Source organism: Acomys minous (assembly GCF_964271855.1).
Source record: "Acomys minous genome assembly, chromosome: 4".
Classification (NCBI taxonomy): Eukaryota; Metazoa; Chordata; class Mammalia; order Rodentia; family Muridae; genus Acomys; species Acomys minous.
In genome coordinates, this window is record NC_140486.1 from 61,319,243 (window position 1) to 61,342,069 (window position 22,827).

The 22,827-nt window shown below is 39.3% G+C and overlaps 1 protein-coding gene across 2 annotated transcripts in view; it reads right to left on the minus strand.

The window, feature by feature from the left end:
• Positions 1 to 22,827, minus strand: part of DTNA (dystrobrevin alpha) — a 352,112-nt gene that overhangs the window by 277,112 nt on the left and 52,173 nt on the right. The window lies entirely within an intron of this gene.

Here is a 22,827-nt window from a genome sequence, read left to right on the forward strand (position 1 = left end):
TCACCAGTAATATCTCATCTAGAATCCAGAAAAGCATTCTATCTGGAGAAAAGGTCATTACAAATAATGTAATATTGAATTAAGATCTTTCATGGTGAAACCCTCCTGGATTAAGATGGACAATGAACCCACTGACACTTTCTATTCCAAGAAACAGAAAAGGAAAAGACATTGAGAGACAGAGGTGTTTCATGAACATGGAGTCAAGGACTGGAGGTGCTTTGACACTGGCAAAGAAAGGTTCAGATGCACCAGGATGTGGCCACCACCCTCCTTACAGCCCTCAGGGAGCATTGCCTCATTGACAATTTTAACTACTTTAACATGTAGCTTCCTGGTTAAGAACAAATACATTTCTATTATTTCAACCCATTGCATTGGTGGTGATTGATGTTTCAGATTGAGGGACTCACATGGTGCTCTTACTTAGCTTACCCACGCTCCAGGGTTGCCTTCTATACTTCTTAAATTGTTTTTTTTTAAAGCATATTTTTCTCTTTAGACATCTATTGCTTCAATACAGGATTGTGGATTTTGTTTTTCACCATTTTACCTAACATTTAGCTCACGCTTGATACAAATCAATAACTATTGGGGGGCTCGTATATTTATTTATTTGAAGTGTTGCAGAGTTAGCACAAATGTATGCTTGGTAAAAGTCATTATTTCAAGTCATAAAAATTATTTTAGGAAGTTATTATCTGGGTTAGCATGGTGGCTCAGCCAGTAAACATGCTTGCCTCCAAGCCTGACACCCTGAGTTCAATTCCCCAGGACTCAGATGGTAAAAAGAGAGAATAAACTCCCATTCATATACACACAGATAAATAAAACATACATTTAATAAAAAGAAAGCTGTCTTGTTAAACATTCCACTTATTCCCAATTTAAAATTCCTACTTATATATTAAAACCACAGACACTTTGCTAAGTCAGTTGGCCGGGAAAGGCAACAAAAGAACTCAAGAGCTGTTACTATAAAGAACAGAGACTGTGAATTCATTTCCTTAAGGCAGGCTCCCTAAATATGCTGTTCATAATTGCATGTGTTTTGTTTAGGACACAAAAAGCTCTGCCAGGAAAATCTCATGTCTTTATCTTAGATCTACAGCTGGCAGCTTCCACGCGCTCACACACTCACGTGCATGCTCTCTCATTAACCCTGTTGGAGAAGGGTCAGTGCATCTCTGACACATCAGAGCAGCAACAGAAGGAGACCCAGATACACTTAACGGTATTAGTTATTTGCATATAAAATGGTCAAATGGTCTAATTAAAAGGCTTGCTGTGTGTTTGAACAAATGTGCATATAAAGCAGCTTAAAAGGCATAATCCTCTTCAATCTGAAATTTTATTGAAAGACAGATGGATGGAGATAATAAGCATAATTTCTAACCAAAAATACACGCATGCTTTATTTCTCTACAATAAAATGTGTTTTGTACTTTGTATTCGCCTAGCAGAGTTTTCTCCTTAACAATAATAAATAAGAATTTGACTTTGCCAGCTGAAGCTGAACTTTTGAAATATCTTTTGAAAATATGGAGATGTTGGTCAAAGGAAACAAACTTTCAGATCCAAGATGATAATACACTAGAGACCTAATTCGGTTATACTGAGCAGTCATTATATATTTATACTTAAAGTTTGCTAAGAAAATAGACGTTAACTGTTCTCAAAACACACACAAACACACAAACACACACACACTCAACCACATGCTCTCATGCTCAAGTGACAAGACATGTCAATTAGCTTGATTGTGAAAATTATTTCATAATACATATATATCAAAACATCAATTTATATACCTTGACATAACATTTTTATGAATTATAGCTGGTGATGCTGGAGGAAAAAAACAGCTATAGGGTGGATGTGGCCAATGAATAAGGTGGAGCTCATGAGAAAGTTGGCCAACTTCTTTTTAGTGCATATATAAAAGAAGGTCTTTGTAAGGCCAAGAAAATAACCAGGGGTACATGCAAACTATAATGTCAAAGAAGAAGAAGAAGAAGAAGAAGAAGAAGAAGAAGAAGAAGAAGAAGAAGAAGAAGAGGAGGAGGAGGAGGAGGAGGAGGAGGAGGAGGAGGAGGAGGAGGAGGAGGAGAAGGAAGAGGAGGAAGAGGAAGTTTTCATGAAATAGAAAGCAAATGGCATAAAATGTATATCATCACAGTTCTGGAGGTCTCCTTAGCTTGTGGCAGCCTGAGTCCAGTTTGTACCTCTATCTTACATGGTCCTGATCCCGTGTGTCTGAGCTGGTGGTCCTTCACAGGCCAATGGGATCTCATCGTAACTGACATCTGCAAAGACCCTACTTCTTTTTTTTTAATTGAAAAATAAAATCATTCATATTCCAGTTCAATTGCTATCCTATCCCGTGCATCCTCCCATTCTTCCCTCCCTCTCACTTTTACCCCATTTCCCTTCCCTATGACTGTGACTGATGGGGACCTCCTCCCCTTGAATATGATGCTAGGGTATCAAGTTTCTTCTTGATAGTCTGCTATCCTTCCTCCTCCGAGTGCCATCGGGCCTCCCTATCAAGGGGACATAGCCAAATAAGAGGCACAGAGTTCGTGTGAAAGTCAGTCCCCAGTCTCAATTCATCATGGACATGGCTCAGGGGTGTGCTACTCAATCTAGTGCCCTTTCAAGTTTTCCAAATTCTCAAATCTCACATTATACTTCATCATGAAACTTAACTTAAACTTATTGAGGGGCACAGTTAAACTCAGTCAGGGGCACATTTTTCTAACTTGCAATATGTCCAAGGCAAGATCCTTCATTCTTTATTGTGTTTCAAGGAAAGCGAACTCTTTGTCTTAAGCAACTAGTACTTGATTCTTATGGGAATTGTCTTATAAACGAGTGATCCTCTGACTTTAAGAGACTCCTCGATTAATTGGAGGCTTATTAAAGTACAGATCTTGTGGGTCCCACCCAGGAGGCAGATATTTGTGCTCCTAACAAGTCTCAAGTGAAGCTGGTGTGAAGTTGCTGATGACCCTTCAAGAGTCACTGTCTTATCCTATATGTAGCTTTAGTGGCTCTTACTTGAAGGAAAGAAGGCTTCCTCACTCATGGCCATGTTCCTTGCTTCCATGACAATTTTCAAAGGCAAAACAAGTTTAACAAAGAAAGAAAAGGAGAGAGGGAGCCAGACGTGGCGGCACACACCTATAATTCCAGCTCTTGGGAGGCAGAGGTGGTAGATTTCTGTGAGTTCGAGGCCAACCTGATCTAAAAGTGAGCCAAGGCTACATAGAGAAACTCTATCTCGAAAAACCAAAAAAAGAAAGAAAAGGAAAGAAAGAAAAGGAGGGCGGTACCATGACTGGTGATGAAATACACCCACCACTAGCTTCTGACAGTAAAAACTCCTAAGAACACAATGTAGTGGGGCACACCAACCTCTCGCTAGTTTGCTTTAATTTATGTCTACAAAACACGAAGAGTTCTTTTTCATACTTTCTGTGTATAGTTTTACTTCTCAAAATCTAGGGTAGGGGTCTTTAAGAACTTCTCAGTAGAGAGTACAAATACCATGAAACTGTGGCCATGGTTATTTATTCTCTTATTAACTTAAGTCTATTAATGTGTGTGATGTTTTAAAAGACTTTTAGCCTTTGAAGTGTTTTGATACATTTTATTTATCTTAGACAACATTGTTGAATAAGTTACTATCCTTCAACAATGAAGCAAGAGGAAGAGTTACTGTTTACCCACTTGTTTCACAGAAAATATAATACAACTTAAACATAAGCGCTAATATAGGGTATGAGAAGAGCTTCTTAAAAGGCAGTAGCTTTAAACACAAGTGAAGACCATTTGGAGAATAAAAGTTTAAAAAGTAGGCAACCATTTAACTTGATTTAAAATTTAAATGTGTTGTAATTAAATAGTAGCAGCACAGTATTTTTATTGACTCCCTGCACAAATGTAAGTAGATAAACATAGTTTAAAAATATTAAAGTTCTTCGTAAACCCATACTAGTTATAACATTTGAACAAATGAACGGGCTATGTCCAGATGCTGTTTTTTAGCATCCTTTTATAATTTTTTTCCTCTAACATGAAAAATAAATGTGCATAACAACATTGTAATATTTTTTCTAGCCCCTACGAGGTAAAACATGAGTGACTTATTTTCTAAACTACTAAATCAAAGCAAATTTAAATTTGAAGAGCATTGTAGGAAACCTTCACCCATTTAGACTCTAACATGATGTTGCAAAGGCAGGAAAATAGAGCGTATAATTAAAGAAAAGAAAAGAAGTAGCTCCTTTGGTAGGCCTTCATCCTTCTGCAGTGTAATCTTGTATCTAATGTGTGCTTTAGAATACATGGAAACACACACCAAGAAGGCTGTGGCTTCAGTAATGAGGACTTCCACAAAGTTCATAAAAAGTCCAAGAATAACAGTGTCTCAAATTGCATCTTGATGTATTTTTAAGGACGCTAGAAAAGCAGAATATTTTTAGGGAAATCCATTTTATCTTTCAAATCCATGCCCAAATCTGAAATTTACATGGTCATGTTAACTGGAATGTGTTTACAAAGTTATTTTTACATACTGAGCAAAGAAATACATTCTTTTATTTCTAGTAATGCCTTCTTTTTCATTAGCTCATGACATATTTTATAACTCCCAAATACATGTGTAGATTATAATTAGTATTCAACTCAGACAGGTAGACAAGGATAATACAGTACTTAACATGTCACATCAAATAATTGTACTTTGTTTTGATTTATGTTAATACTTAATGAACAATTAGCACCGAGAAATTTTATTCAGATTTTAAGTTGCTGTAGATTCCTACTGAGTAATCATAAAAAAGTAAGATGAATTTATCTGCTGTAAATTTTGCAGAGTTGATTCATCTGTAGTGATATCCGAATAATTATGAGAAATATGTGCGTTCATTTCTGTTATTTATAATACTTAGTTGATTTTTTAAAAAAGGAATTACAAGTAGTAAATAGCCTTAGGATTTACCAGAACTGTCTCACTGTTTTGTTTTTGTTTAATAATATAATTCTTGTTTTTGAGGTTGTATCTGGCACATTCTATCTTTGGCCTGAATGTGACATCTGCTCCAGAACAGCTATGAGTGTAGCCCTCACAAAATCCTAAACTTACTGAAAATATTGGGTGATTTATTTTACTTTGTTTGTTCGTTTGTTTGGTTTTTTTTTTTTTTTGGTCACTCAGTTTCACATAAAAATAAATTAAGCAGATGAGAGCATTGTGTCCCCATATTAAAAGACTGGCATGTTGGATTACTATACCCATGATCATTATGTGGTCCTAATATTATCATACACCATCGCTTGTTTTCCAGTGGCTTGGCGTTTACTAAAGAAGACATATCTGAAGCAGAGCAACACAGAACCAAAAAACAAACAAATAAACAAACAAACACCCCAAATCAGCATTAGCTCTCCACAATATGGTCATTTTATGGGAGGGGTTACAAAAACCTTCAGTCCAGGGAGGCCAACTGGGAAGAGTGGAGGTGAATGGTCCATATCTTGTTACTAATAAAGATCAGAGCCATTAGAGGCTCCCCTTCCATTTTCTAAGGTGAGCATCCTTACATTGTACATGACAGTTATAAAATAAACACATCTTACAAAATGCACTGTATTTTTGTGGCTTTCTACAATATTTGGTGGCATGATGTTTATAGTGACAGAAAGCATAGAATGTTCATCTTAATTAATTAGGAGAGAAATAAATGTGTGGTGAAGAGTATGAGAAGCTTGTCTCTGAGGGGGACCATCCTCACCGAGGACCTCAGAGGGACCATCCTCACCAAAGACCTCAGAGAGACCATCCTCAGCAGGGACCTCAGAGGGGCCATCCTCACTGAGGACCTCAGAGGGACCATCCTCACCAAGGACCTCAGGGGGACCATCCTCACCAAAGACCTCAGAGGGACCATCCTCACCAAGGACCTCAGAGGGACCATCCTCACCCAGGACCTCAGAGGGACCATCCTCACCAAGGACCTCAGAGGGACCATCCTCACCAAGGACCTCAGAGGGACCATCCTCACCAAGGACCTCAGAGGGACCATCCTCACCAAGGACCTCAGAGGGACCATCCTCACCAAGGACCTCAGAGGGACCATCCTCACCAAAGACTCAACAAAGTGCCAGCGCCTCGTTCTGATTCAGGTGGACTTGCGTGAGAAAGGGGAGAGAACGTTTTACTTTCTGCTTCAGCCAAGTGTAGTGCTTAGTCCACATTGTATTTGTAGTTCTCCACTGTAGAAACCTGGATACACGGACAGAATTTGAGAACATTCTAGGGGTTGAACTCCTCCTCCCTCTGAGTGGTCACTGGATCTCTTTGCAGGCGTAGACATGGCAGTTAATTTTTGTCTTTTATCTAGATACTGAAAACACAGTCCTTCACAAACATAGCCTAAGTTCACTTTTCATATTTCAGTTAAAAAGTAAAAATGAAAAGCCTATATATTTAAATGTCAGTTCATTGTTTCTGGAATCTTCACTATCTGTTCTCTTCCCCCCACCCCCCACCTATCTACAGAACCTGGCCCTGCTACTTACCCAGGTGACTTTGCCTTATAGGAGAACAAATGAATGAGTTTGCAATTTTAAATAACATTGAAACAATTATTTCACTTCCTTTTAGGGTTATTTGTAATTACCTTTTTAAAAAATAATATGCCCTAGTTCCTTTCATTTTCTCTTCACTCTGTCTGCCTTCCAAGAGCAAACCGGGGAAAGCAGGAAGATGCCTTGTCTTTGTTACACTCACTTGTAAAGCTCACTGTGTAGCTCCCCCGGCCTGGTGATGGAGTCCGCATGCTCCAACATTAAAGGTGGCTAGGCCTAGTTGTGACAAGCAGTCTGTCCTGATCACAGGCATCAGAGATGCTCATCACAAGTCTTAGTGTGGCCACTCTAGCAGTGACCTCGTCATTTAGCGTGACCTTCTCCATCGCCAAGTCTTGCTGTTCCTCAGTGATGACGCACATGGTCACTCTCAGGACAAGTGTACTTTTCTAATCCTGCTGTATCTCCTAGATAGTTGCATGGTTTGACCCTTTACTTTTTTTTTTTAATCTCTGCTCAAATACCACCTTATAACAAAGGATTCTTTCATACCCTTCTCTGTATGTGCGTCTCTTCTCTCTCCCTAGTAGGCCCCAGTCACTTCCCCCTTCTGCATCACTGCCAATTGTATGGTCACTGCACGCTCTCTTACACATCTACTTCTTGTGCATTTGCTGGTTTTCACTGCTGAGAAGCGTGTAAGCTTTTGAAAGCAAGACCTTTAGCTTGCTCCTGCAAAAGTGTGCTCTGCCTGGAGAGGTGAATGGCTCCTAACCAGCACTTGATAAATATTAACCTAATTGATTAAATAATAAAAACTGAAACAAAAGCCTGCAGGTATGATGACAGAGTTACCTATGACTTGGAAAACTTTTGTAGTTGTGAACTGACTGATTTTAAAGAGTTGTCACAGTTTGAACATGAAATAACCCCTATAAGTGCACAGGTCGATAGCTTGATCCACAGCCGGTAACATTATTTCGAGAGATGGTAGAAATTTAGGAATTAAAGCCCTGTTCACTGGATGTGCCTTTGAGGGGCATTATAGAAACTGCAAGTAAATTAGGATGCATTTCATTATCTTAGAAAAACAAGAAAAAGCCAAACTCCAAGTCAGCTAATGGAAAGAAATAATTAACAACCAGTATAGCAATTATTGACATGGAAATGAGAAGAACAGCACATGGAGCCAATGAAGCTCACAGCTCTTACAAGAGATAACAAACATAAGCCAAGCTGTCAACTAATATAAAAAGGAAAGAGTAGACCCAAAAATACAATTACAGATGAAAAAGGAGACATCACAACAGCCACTAATGAAATTCCGAGGATCACTAGGACATATTTTGAAACTTATATTCCAATAAACTAAAAATAGACAAGAATAATTTTTTAGCTACATGAGATCTACTAAAATTGATTGAAGAGGACATAAACAACTTAAACAGATCTATGACAAGTAGAAAAAACAAAACAATGATATTCTTCCAGCTAAAAAATTGTTGAGGCCCATGGAGATTCCTCGTTTAATTCCATGAGCCCTTACAAAAGAACTAATATGAATTCTCTTTAAACTACTCTTAATATAAAAATAGAAGAAATACTATCAAGCTCAAATTTCATAAAGAAATATTATCCTGATAGCCAGAATACAAAAAGACACAAGAACAACAAAATATTGAAGCTATAGGTCATTGTCTCTGATGAACATAGACACAAAGATTCTCAATCAAATGTTTGAAAATGAAATTCAACTACACATCAAAATGCAATTAATGATTTTCAAGTCAGATTAATTCCATGGATGCAAAGATATACAGATCAATAACTGTAACATATCCCACCAATAGACTCAAAGAAAGAAATCACATGCTCATCTAAATGGACACAAAAAGGTCCTTGACAAAATCAGGCATTTCTTCATAATAAAGTTCAGAAATGACTAAGAATAGGAAGATTTTGTCTTAAACACATAAGGTGTTTTGTGACTAATCATTAGCCAGTATTATAACAAATATGGAAGACTTATTAACAAGAGTACCCACATTTCTCATCTTTGTTCAGTACAGTACTGGTAGCCTTCTCTAGAAAAACTGGACATGAGAAGAAATAAAAGGAAGAAGTCAAAGTATGTCTACTTGTCAAGAATAAAATTCTAAACATATGAGAGCCTAAAGATTGCACTAGAAAACTCTTAGAAGTGATAAACAGTTTTAGAAAAGTGGCAGGATACAAAATTAATAGGAAAACAATAAACAATCCCAATATTGTCAAAACAAAACAAAACAACAAGAAAAACAACTAGAAACAAGCTGAATAAGTGAGGTGAAAAGGATCTTAGAAGGCTGAAGAAAGAAATTATAGACACTGGACCTCCTCTGCTAAAGGACAGATATTGTGAAAATGGCTATATTATAAAACCGGATCTACAGATAAATCTAGTCCTCACATTCCAGCACATTCTTTACAGAAAAAAAACCCAACCCTAGTCCAAATTCCTTCTTGTGTAAGCATAAAGGGCCTCTAAGATGAGCACAAAGAACAATGCCAGCTGTTGTCACCAACACCTTGTCTGGTCTGTGACTCCTCTGTGTCTGTTTTTTCTCTCTCTGTCTTATGTTTGCTTTTGCTCTCTCTTTAGCTATCTGTCTCTGTCTCTCTTGCTCTCATGCATCTAAGAGAATTTCTGGGCAGGTGGTCACCCCATTTGCTTGCTGTGACTGGCATATTGCAACTGCCATAAATTAAAATTCATGTTCACAAGGCTAAAGCAGGATAATTCCTATTCCTTGTTCTAATGATCCACTCTCACTTTTGTCATCTCAGCTCAGGACTACGCCTTTTTAGAAGTGACCTTTTAATATGTTGAAGTTGTCTGAATATATCTTCAAAGGAATAACACAAGAGTGTTTTGTTTTGTGACTAAGAAAAATGGAAAACAATTCTCTCAAGGGAAACTGTAAGAGCCCAGTGCAGTTTAAACATAATAATGGATGTCTTTTATAAACTCATGTAGCAAAAAGACAGCCTATAATTTTCATGGAGTTGGGCCTTATGCTTACAGGTCAGCACACAAAGTAAATCTTGCCTTGTAAAACTTCTCTAAGGAAACCCGGGAGTGACACAATAGTGGAATTCTTTGACTCTGAGTGGTTGCAGCTCGGAGAAAAATGTGTAGCAAGATCATTTTTGTTGTTGTTCTGCTTGGCTTTATTTTTTCTGGTGGACTTGGGGAATTGGGAAGGGAGGAAAGGTGAGACAAAGTCAGGTTGACTGAGGCTCTGTGGCAAGAAGAATTAGAGATTTAATCATTAAAAATATACAAATATGCCAAGTTTACATACAAGTTTCTTGTAATGCTAACACCTAGGATGCTAAGGCAGGAATATTATAAGTTCAAAGCTATAGTGGGAAATACAGTAAGACTCTACCTAAACAACATCAGTGAATACTGTCATAATTTAAAAAATATATTTTCTGTATGAGAGAGAGAGAGAGAGAGAGAGAGAGAGAGAGAGAGAGAGAGAGAGAGAGAGAGAGTCGGGGGCGGAGAGGGAGAGAGACTGACTTTGGGACTTTAGGACTTTGGGAATTGGACAACACTAGGCCCAGAGAAGATATTTCCCCTCTAAAAGAACTCAGCCAATAAAAAACTGAAGCACTTCAAGAAAATTGTCCATTTATTTTAGATTTTTCCAATTTTGTGGAGGACAAGTTTTTGAAGTACAGACACCATGGGTGGACAGGGGCAGGGAACGGGGACAGGAGAGATGAGGCTAGGGAAGGGCAGAGAGAGAGAGAGAGAGAGAGAGAGAGAGAGAGAGAGAGAGAGAGAGAGAGAGAGAGAGAGAGAGAGAGAGAGAGAGAGAGTACTTGGAGCAACGACTGGAATTGGGGGGGGGGCATCTCTGGGATGAGCTAGAGGACTAAGGCAATGGAAACTCCCAGGAATTTGTGAGGGTGAGGGTGACCCTAACTCAGACTCCTAGTAATGGGGGATACAGAACAGGAACTGGCCATATTCTGTAACCAGGAAAGACTTCCAATGGAGGAACTGGGACACCAACCCAGCCAGAAAATGTTCGACCTACAATTTGTCCTGCCTCAAGATGTATTGGGGGGTAAAGATGGAACAGAAGTTGAAGGAGTGACCAGCCAATGCCTATCCCAGTTTGCGACCCATACCACGAGAGGGAGCCCACCCCTGATACTGTTAATGGTATTCTGCTATCCTTGTAGGCAGGAGCCCAGCATAAATGTCAAAAGAACTCAGCAACTGGTAGAAACAGATGCAGAGACCCACAAACACCAGGGAGAGCTTGGGGAGTCCTGCAGAAAAGGGGGAAGAAAGGTTCTAGGAGCCAGAGGGGTCAAGAACACCACAAGAAAACCTACAGGACTAAACAACTAGGCCCTTTTCACACATGGAACAGTTGTACAGCTGGGAATTCATATGGTACTCCTAACAGCAGGAGCAGGGGCTGTCTCTGACTCTGTTTCCTGCCTTTGTATCCTTTTCTGTATACTGAGTATACTTGTCTATCCTCAGCAGAAGATGCCTCTAGGCTTACTGCAACTAGCTATGCCAAGGCTGGTGCATATCCAGGAGAGGTCTCCCCTTTTCTGAAGAGAAAGGAAGGAGAAATGGATGAGGGGGTAGAAAAGGTGGGGAGGGGGCAAGGACTGGGAGGAGAGGAAGGAGGAGGAACTGCGGTTGGGATATAAAGTAAATAAATACATTTAATTTAAAAATTAAAAAAGAGAAAACTTAGAGATGCATAGAAATGTCATTAGGGATATAAAACCTGTTCTTCTGTGACAGGCACACCAGCCTCTCTTGCCTTTTGTCCAGGCTGATGTCTGATTTTCCTGTTCTGACTTTCCAGTACCCTTATGATAGAATAAGAATAATTTTTATCATTTTTACACACACACACGAGAGAGAGAGAGAGAGAGAGAGAGAGAGAGAGAGAGAGAGAGAGAGAGAGAGACAGAGAGAGAGAGAGACAGACAGACAGACAGACACACACACACACACACACACAGAGAGAGAGAGAGAGAGAGAGAGAGAGAGAGAGAGAGAGAGAGAGAGGAAAAAGATATTACTGGTGATCCAGAGGGACCTTAGGATTAAATTTTAAAAAGGCAAAGAAGCAGTTTCCCTAAAAAACAATTCTTATAAAGAAAACCCTCCAGTCTTGGCCTAGGGATATAGTTCACTTGGAAGAATGCCTGGATTTAGTCACTAGCACCACACAACTTGGATATGGTGGCACATGCCTATAATCCCAGTACACCAAAGGTGGAAGCAGGAGATGAAAAGTTCAAGGTCATCCTACATCATACAGTAAATTTGACACATGCCAACTATATGAGACTTTATTTCTAAAAATAAAATGAAATCTTCCGTTTTTATGAAAATTGTCACAATTTGACTTCAGTCCACAGTACATATTAATTTATATTGCAGTTTTGCTCTGTACACAGTTTTAGACAATATAAATAGTAACAGGTGTATAACGGCAGTAATTAGAACAAAAATAATGTCAGGCAATTACTGCACAGATTCCTCTTTCTCATGGTGCTTTCTTAGTGACATACATTTTACCTACCAGAAGTTTCTGCAGATGTATTTGAAGGTTTGGTTGATCATTTTGGTTTATGACACAATGTGATAGGCATTGATTATACGATTGGTATTGAGCCCTTTGGAAGAAGTTAAAATGGTGCCAGAAATATGTTTAGTTGTACCTTTGTGCACTCACAGAGTTAGACAGGCACCAAGTAGGCATTATCCTGCATCCTTGGTGAGTGAAATGAATCCCCTAGTGATTTCTCTCATTAATTGCCAAGGCCTGATTAACACAGAGCTACAGAGCATCCAGTGAACAGGGCTGTCTACTGACATATGAGCAGGGCAGGAGAAATTCGGCTCTAGCAGAACCCGTGACAGATTAGTACAGACTTGCTCATAGCTATGCCTGAGAAGGTGAAGATGGTTAGTAGACAGCCCCTGATTTGGGTAAAGAGGGTGGCTTAAGAAACTAGGCACAGCTTAAAGGAAGGGGAGTGTTCTAGGGTGAAGAATGTATGCTGTCCCAGCATTGAACTAACTGGGCACATCTCCAGCTAATCTAACCAGAGCCATGGGTCTTTCCTTGGTTTCAGAGTCAACTTAGGGTAACTTCAAATTCATGCTTTGCTTAAATAATGCATGAGGTGAGACATATTCCCACTGCTAAGGGAGGGGACTCTGTGATTTCCTTATCGTGGGACAATAGAATCATTTCATAAAGAGTTTGCTCATCTTTTATGCTCTCATGAGCATTTTACAGGAAAGTCATATTTTACAAAGTGTTCTGGCTGTGTGTTGTAGAGCCCTGGGCTTTCCATTTGCCTTAAAGAACAATTGCAGAATAAACACACACACACACACACACACACACACACACACACACACACACACACCATGCTCTGAGAAAGCCCTGCACACTTGGGGCCTGGAGGCTGAGAGGGTTGACACCAAGGGAACTAACTCCTCCTCAGATTATTTACTTTGCTTAACAACCTAAAAGAAAACAAAACACAGTTTCTCTATCTTTCTTTAGAATAATACTATAAAATAATAATAATAGTGGGCTGGGCGGTGAGTTGAGCAAACCTCATCAACGTCTGCCTGTTGTCATTCATAACAATATCTTTACGTTTTATATCCTCAAATGTAACTTGTCAAGTCTGAGAGTTGGGCAGAAGACTGAGCTGAAGGTAGGAATAGCTCTAGCATTCAGACTTGTACATGTGACACCCTGTTGCTAAACGACAAATAAAAGGCGAATTGTTGACCATTTCAGCTTTGCATGATACTGTGAGAATAAATTTCTATATTTGCCTATTGTTATGTAGTCTATATTTTTTAACCAATTAACATTTCTTTCTTGTTAATCACTGCAGTACCTAGTTGAGTTCATCACATAATAGTAAATATACAACAACAAATCTGCTATCCTGCTAATGATGTGTGCATTTTCTTCCAGTCACTCCTGATTTCCACACTCATCTCTAGGCAATCCTGCTATACAAAAAAGGTTAATTCATTATCCCTGCCACTTGCCGGTAACACACTTTTTGGCAATGCTACATTCTTTTGAAGTTGCTGCTATAGTTTGGGGTAACGTGACCAGTATCAACTGCTTGAATTTTGTCTGAAAGGGTTTTAATCAGTGGACATTTTATCTGCTCAAGTCTCCAGAGGTCAGCCTTGGTACTAAAGTCCAAGAATTCTTTCTCCCAGCAGTCTGAGCAATGATCACCACTGGGAACAGCATTATTACCACGGCCAAATGCACGGCAGAGGTACTGGGCATTTACTGGATTCTCACATGTGAAAATGGCTGTCTGGAAAAGGTAATTTTTCTAGATGAGATATAAATGCCAATGTAGTTATATATCATGCAATCTAATTACATATACCCTGACTTGAAACACCTGCTACCATAACTAAATGTGAACTTTACTTTCTGTAAAAGGATTACAACTACATGGAGAACTCCACTGAGACTGCGTCCCTTGGCTTTTATTCTAGCTGTCTTATGATCTAAGAGAAGTTCCCCTGTGACTTTTTAGCCTCAAGCATCATGCTGTCTCCTGTGTAAAGGGATGAGGCTCTTTGAAGCAAAATTCTCTTATTGCTGAATGATACAGTTGGATAGAACAAGACTTTCTACCACCACAAAAAGTGTCCTATTAAATCATTGGCTCAGGACAGTAACTGTAGACATGGGAAAAGGACACATTATGAATTTCAGTGTGTAGTTTAGGATGCAAAGAGTGTAGTTCAAGATGGCTTCCAAGACAGATTCTAGTTTGGCTTTACCTCTCATGTCCCTTGTGTCTGTCCTTGGTGTCAGCGGGGATGAGTGCCACATGGCCAGAAGCTACAGTATAGCTGACAAACACCAACGCAGGAAGAAAATGATTTCCACCTGACACAGTAGTTATTTATTTACACATGCAATGAGCTTTTAAGTGAATCTGTTGCTGCCACACCCATCACTCTGCAGCAAGCCGCCTCTTAAGGTTAACCGCTGGTCCTGTTTCATGTACAGGAAACTTCCATATTGTCCCATCTGATTGCCATGGTGAAAGGTAGTTTTTCCTCATTTTTTCAATATGTTCCCAGGTGTCTTCTGGTTCTGGGTTTGAAGATCATGTTCAGTGAATAAAATACTAAATTCTAAGTATTCTGTCGTATTTACATGACTATAACACACACTACAATGTATAGTTATATTTCTATCTGGTGTGACTCATCTTATTATCAGTCATTTATGCCTTCTAAATACAGTGCATCAGTGGTATTCTAGACTTAATACATGTACATTCATGGTTCACCATGTTCAGGAATGTGGCTAGGAGCTTCCATATCCTCTTTCCCTGTGCCACAGATAGCTACATCATGGGGCAATGCACCGTTTTCTTGGCTCATCTACAGACAAGAGCCATAATAAGTATGCATGAAGTCAATCGCGGTGTAGGTAATGCACCTATGGAGAGCTTTTCTCAAGAAGAGAAATGCTGTTTGCTCATTGCATCACATGAGCCTTTTAGCTATCTTTGGAAATTCGTGCTCTGCATTTGATTACTGTCCCCTAAAAAAGACAGATTTCTCATAAATCCCTTTGTAATCTATTTAACTTGTGGAAGAAATAATGCATTGTCTGTGTGCTGGTTGATGGCTCTGTGCTTCTTGAAATTCTGCAGCTGTATGTAGGAATTTGAAATATCCAAGGCAGCATCTTTCCAAAAGTTTAGCATTGGGTTAGATCTTGGATTCAATCCTTGGTAGCCTTGACTGTGTAGGAACCATTCTGGGTCTCAGGGTTTTAGAATTATTTATTTTTATTTTATGTGTATGTATGAATGTATGAATTCACATATACGTACCCTGTGAATCTACTGCTCTCAGAAGGCATAAAAAGTAATCAGTTGCCTTGGACTTGGAATCACAGGTAGACGTGAGCCACCATGTAGATGATGGGAATTGAACGTGGATTCTCCGCGTTCATGGCCAGGGCACTGAACCACTGAGCCAGCTCCCTAGATCCCGAAAATTGTGTCATGTGCAAAATGAGCATGCTGATAGGATTATCAGGTGTCTTAAGTGAGATAATATGTTCAAATTACTTACAGGATAATCAACCAAATGTGACTTGTGTAATCAGCAACAGACTGTAAGTTTTGTTAAGTTGTGTGTAAGTAGTCAAATGATCATTTTACCATTATAAAGCAGACTAAAGCCTAGCAATGAAATAGATCCCACATAAAACCTCATCATGAAATGGTGGGCATTACCTAGAGGAAGGATTTCTGGAGGATAAAATAATACAAAATGGTTCATTTTCTTAAGTCACTAGATTGATGAAATCCCACATTCCTTTTTTTTTTTTGTAATTTTACCCTATATGGATGTCCCAACTTCTCTGTACAGTGCATCCACTCTGTGTGTGTGCTGCTTGTCTATTAGTCACTGAGCCATGTTGATAGTCAGATAAACTGCCATGACATTGCACACTTATGATTAATTTACCCTCAGTATACTAAATAATAGTTCAAAGCGCAAGAGAGGTTGACGGTTTGAGTAAGTTAAGGATATCTCTGAAATTGCAGAGTTGACAATGCTTTAGGGAAGCCAATTCTATAGGCTAAGTTGTGAAGACTGGAAGAAATCCCAGGATATGCAAACATGGCAAGCTGCAAGTGTTAGGGCCACAGTATACAAAAGCTTAGTTAAGACAGAGAAAACATAAAATATTATCTCAAGTATGAATGTGGAGTAAAATAGTAATATGTACATCTTCAGGCATCTAATGGAGCATTTAAGCACATCTCCTGAGGGTGGGGAATCAATAAAAATCTGTTCCCCAATCACTTTAGTATCACACAGCACCTAACATATTCTTTTACATTGACAAATACTTGTATTAGTTCTTTTAAAGTCAATGTGACCAAACGCCTAGAAAAATAACTTTTAAAGGGATACGCTCATGGTATCAATGGTGTCAGGCCACCATAATGGAGGAGACTGGAAGACAGAATGGATGTTATCGTGATGGACACAGAGAAAGGGGCACTCAGGATGGGACCAGATAGAGGACATAAAAGATACTCCTCCAATGCTATACGTCCTCCGACTTGGCCCTAAGTCTCTTCCTTTAGCGTCTCCCAGTGGAGCTCTCATACTCTAAAGCTATCAGGAACCAAGTCATTCATTTCCAGAGCCCTTGTGCTCTAACTGTCTCTGGAAAACTGCCACACACACAGCCAGAAGTGTGCTCTATCTGCCTCTGGAAAACCGTCACACACACAGCCGGAAGTGTGCTCTAGCTGCCTCTGGAAAACCACCACACACACAGCCGGAAGTGTGCTCTAACTGCCTCCGGAAAACTACCACACACACAGGCAGAAGTGTGCTCTAATTACCTCCAGAAAACCGCCACACACACAGCCGGAAGTGTGCTCCTTTAAGTCTTGGCTTAACCTAATCAAGTTGACCATCATGACAATCGTAGAAAAATTTAAAACGTGAACCAGATTTGTGCTGACAGGAATATAAGACTTCTGGGGGCTACATCTACATGGTGCACATTAAGGAATTCAAGCCACAGAGAGGGAACTGAAGTACTGTCTGTGGAATAGCACACGTCCTTAGTCTCAACTTCAATGTTGCGGTAAATATAAAATAATTGAAGAAATTGAACCTGGAAGAAACCTATCAGGAGGAATTATGTATAGTCAAAAGCCATTATATGGATATACATTGAGTTTATTAACATGGCTCAGTTCCTAAAAATAGAAGGATATGTAGAAATTATACAATGCTGTACTGCCTATAGAAAACATAGAGTTAACTTCATGTACAACAACAGATAATACATCTTCATAGAAAAATAACCAACTCCCCATCATCTGAGATTGTCAGAATGATGTTAACAGGAAAGTTGGTGTCCATTCTCAGTGGAACTAAAAATGTAGTAATTTTTAGGCATTTCTTAAACCTGAGACTATATGCCCAGGGAATCTGCTATCATATTATGTAGATGTAGCAAAGCTGGCCAACATGGGGGTACACATAATGGTTACAACATGGACATTTATTCTCAAGAAAATAAAATGAAATATAAGAAAAGAAAATATTAAGGAAGCAGAATGTTTTGTTTGCTATTTTCTTTCAACATTAATTTGGTGTTTTTATAGAATTATACTTAAGATAAATATGTGGTGTGTGAATTATAACAGACATGCATGCTATAACTCTCTGAGGAATAGAAAGCACATTCTTACAATAGATCTCCTCATGGAGGACATCTTAAAATAGATCCCATGGACATTTCTGGAAATTTTACTGAAGCTCCAAGAGGTCATAACAAGGTAGACAGAACGGTGGAGGACGTAATGTTGCATCATATCACAACCTAATATCATCAGAGATCATATTTGTGAATATGTCCAAGGCCAGAAGTATCAGTTTGACTTTGGATTGATGTTTGTTGTATGCCACCCCGAGATTTTGAAGTACTAAATTATAAGGAAGATAATAATTAAGGGAATCATGTGCTTTTCTTAATGATAGGTGGTCAGTTTAAAAGGCAAACGAATTCCTTAATGAAGTTCTGAAATGTTGATGAAAATGGGTGTTGTCTTCAAAGCAATTAGTGGCTTTGCTCCCATTTGCCCATTTTTAAGCTGTGTGCCTATGTCTGTACACGTGCTCATTTGTGTGTGCACTTGTGCATGCATGTGTATGAGCATGTCTGTCCTCAGGCTTGTGGAGATCAGAGGTCAAAGTCAGGTGTCTTATTCAATTGCTCTCCACCTTACTGTTTGATACAGAGTCTCTGAACGTGGAGCTTGGTGGTAGGGCTAGACCAGCTGTTCTGCAAGGCCCAGGGCCTCCCCTGGCTGTGCCTCCCCAGTGCTGGATTACAGGTGTGTGATGAAGTGCCCACCATTTATGTAGGTGCCCAGAACCAAACTCAGATCCTCATAGTTGCATGGCAAGCACTTTATACATTTAGTCATCTCTTCAGCATCAATCTATACTTTAGAGAGTTATTTAGGTATATACCCCCATCCCACGTCTGGTGATGATTATCTATGTGCCTTCCCACTAACATTAGCTCCCAATTCTTCACTTGTGAGTGTACAGGAAGTAGAACTTCCATAATTCCTGCATGCGTCTGCAGCAGCTCTAAGGCATCAGAAGCATGAATGATCATTGTAAGCAACCTGGGATTTCATCTCTGCATCTGGGTGTATGGTGAGTTGACGTACTCTGGCTAAGTAGATTAGACTTCATCAAAAGTGAGTAATCATGTAGGCACCAATGAATAGACATTAAATCAAGGAAGTGCTCAATTCAGGAGGAAGTAAAATGGTCCGTGGGTGAGAATTTGTCACCACAGAACAGATTCAGCCCTGTCCAATTTTGTGAAATTTCCGTTCAGGGAGTTGGGAAATGCTTGTAAGCACAGAACCATGGGAGCAATTGAAATCCCTCTGCAGGCCTACATTGTGGGGTCTCAGTGGCAAATTACTATGATAAAAGTGATTTTTTTTACAGAGTTTTAGATTTATGCTACCAGACGATACTTTTTAAAATACAAGGCAGAAATAATGAATAGAAATTATGGGATGGCAGCAAAAATATCACAGCTTTCTACATTTCTAGAGAGTTTTCTTTCTACCCACTACTCCCAAGCCAAGCCAAGAATTGCCCACAGCTAGACTCAGGAAGACCCACAGATTTCTTTCTCCTCCTATGAGATAGATGACCCTTTCCCATCCCCACCCCCCAACCTGGCCTCTCCCTGTTCTCTATGCTGCAGTATTCTAAGATGAACTTACTTGACAGAAAGAAGCAGCATTCAGTATTACTTGCACTTCCAAATCTACCGCCAGGATTACTGATCATTTTTACTCTAGTTGTCACCAGAAGTCACAGCTCCTGTCATTGCTCTCCTGTAGCGCACCATCCTCCATTTCCTCTATGTAGCTTTGCGTGCTATCTTATTTTTATCTTTTAATGAGCCTTCGAACCTTTCCTTCCACCAACTTTAAAAACCTTTGTACCTAATTTAAATGGTGTTGTGGATATATCTTGGGGTGTAGAGGACCAGCCTAGCATAACAGATGTCCTGGGTTGGATCCCCAGACTTCCTAAGATGATGTTGTAGATGCACGCAGGCCTTGGAGATGGAAGACTGGTTCATACTCATCCTGACCTCTGCTGGTCTGATCATTGGATACATTAGGATCTGCCTTAAAGCAACAAAACAGAAGTGAAACTGTAATTTTAATGCCTTTCTTAAATGTTCCTATTACCTGTAGTGGTTGAAATGATTCCAATAGAAAGAGTAGCTCTCCACCCTGGCCGCAGTAGAATAATCAATGTGCTACCATGTCTTCCAGGCCATTTTATCCTTAAAGAGAGCAATGGTAGCAAAGGAATGAATGAATGACCTAACTAGGTAATTAACTAACTCAACAGTTTTGGGGGCATATGCCATAAGTTATGAGATTCACCATGTTTCCTGGCTTACCCGTTTCAAAGTCTTCATTTGATAAAATCTTTTGCCTGACTCAACTTGAAATTGGACTACTGACCAGAAGTCAGGTATACTCGCCTCTTGATGTGCAATCGCGAATGGTCTTTGATATCACTTCTTTTCTATGGTTAGTTTTCACTTTCACATGTGCAAGTTATTCACTATTATTATTTTTTGTCCAACTCTTCTCCCTTCTCCCCATTCCTCTACTTCAAGCTCAGGGCCTTGCTTTTGATTCCATTGAAATTACACAAACAATACGACAGAGCATCCTTGTTGTGTGACCCAGAACTTTTATCAGTTCCACTCTATCTAAAGCCATGCAATTTATTTTCTCTTCCACTATAGTGAATGATACATTGTAAGGACAAAGATAATGATTCTGCAATAACTTTCCTTGTCCTTAATTTTACTATTTCTACTCATTAATAAACCAAACATACTGTGAATGTTCACACACACACACACAGACACACACACACACACACACACACACACACACACACACACACACACACACACAGAGCCCATGCATATTGTGTCCTCCAGCTACTGCGCTCCTTACCTATATTCCCTTTAACTCAAACTGATCTCTTTTCCCACTCCATTGAGACTGTTAGAATATGGTCCATAAATACTAAACTGGATTCTAGGGAAGAATGTGCATGGTAGCACACACGTTTACTCCTATCTCTCAGGATGCAGAGGCAGGAGGAGATCTCTTGTGAGTTCAAATTCTAGGAAGAAAAATGCATTTTAAATATAAAATATAATACATCATAACACACACACACACACACACACACACACACACACACACACACACACACACCCTGTTAGGAGAAATGAAGTTTTCAGCATTTCAGCACAATGTCAGCCTGGCAGCTGTGACTGAACAGCCCTGGGTATCCTGTAACTTCTGGCTCTGGTCCTTCCTTTTGTTATAGTACTTGAAAGGACCTTGCTCATGTATTTCTAGTGGCCATTGAAGAAATCTTTGTTTTTGTTTTTTAAAAGCATTTTTTCTAAGCCTAAATGGAAGAAACTGTAGCCCAATTTAAAATTCTCCCCAGGGTAAGAAGCAAAAATTCTTTAATTAAGGCCAAATCAATACATTTTTTCAAGTCATCAACTGAATTGTAAAACAAAATCGATTTTAAGAAAATTCTCTGGATATAGGAATTTAAATGAGCTGATTGTAAGAGGTCACTCCAAGTGAGCCTGCACACTGGCTTATATTTGGAGAGCCCCTCAATATCCTAATTGAAGATGTAATTAACTCAGAATCTTTTTTCTCTTTCTTTTACATTAGCTATGTGGCCATATATGTACTCATCTACGAAACTCAGCTTGCTTCATGGCGAGGCTCAGCCAGCCACACCCAGCTAACATGGTAGAGCAGGAGTGATGAGGGCCACTTTTTATATTTACATACTGTGTGGGTCTTCTCTTAAAATATGAGTGCACACTTCCCTAATCCCATTCTTTTCTCCAAGCTTGGAAATAGTAAGAACACCTTGAACCCATAAAAGGGGCCACATATTGGGGATGTCAATGCAATCCCAGCCTAGAGTCACTTAGCTACCTCATGGAGAGGAGCTTAGAGTCACTTAGCTACCTCATGGAGAGCCCACACCCATGCTTGTCTTACTTTCTCACTTCTTTTTCTCTAACCACCATGTTTAACGGTATATTAAAATATCACTAGCAAAACTCCTAATTTTGCTTTTTTTTTGTAAAAATAAATAAAAATTAATGATCTCAAATCTGTGAAAGTACTATTTGAAAAAAAAAAGCCTTACAAAAAATATACAAAAGTAAACATGTTTGTTTCTGGAACTGGGAATAATTTGTTCCTTCCTTGTATGCCTAATGTTCTTTGTGTGGCTTCCAGTTTGCCAGTGTTGAGCTGTTGCCATTTCACGGAATCAGTGAGCTGTATGCACTGCATTTCTCATGTCAACACTCCCTTAGGACAGAGGGTACGTACCTGGGGATTCAGACCACAGCTAATGGTGCATTAATTGATAATATCCTAGCTCACACAGTCTCAAGCATCTACTTGTAATTTCTACTTTTTTGAATTAAAAAAAATGAACAAATTAAAAATGTTCTGGATCATTTAATCTGTACGTGGTGCAGTCATGAAAGAGACACATGAATTTATATTTTCTATCTACCTAAACAATAAATGTCAATCAAAGAAACAAAAATGACTCCTAGAATTCTCTTAGGTAAGGAATGCAGTGCAGAATTATTCTCAGATTTCTTTAAAACCCATATACACTCTACAGCTGCCGTTCTCAAGGCCCTTTGCATGGCTTGCAGTTATGTCTCGAAGTCTCTGCAAAGTAGCCCTAAGCTTTGTCTTTATACTATTACTTTTTCTTTAAAAAATGTATTTATTATTTTTATTGTGTGTATACATGTGTAATTTTACTGTGTGTGTGTGTGTACACACATATGTGTATGTGTGAATGTGAGCGAGGTGCATGGATGTGACCACATGCTTACCACAGTGTTTATGTGGAGGTCAGAGAGAAGCCTTTCCAGCCCAGGTAGCACTGGTTTAGCTGATGGTGGTTACAGTGAGCTTCCGGGGCTGCGACACTGTGAGACATGGGGTTTG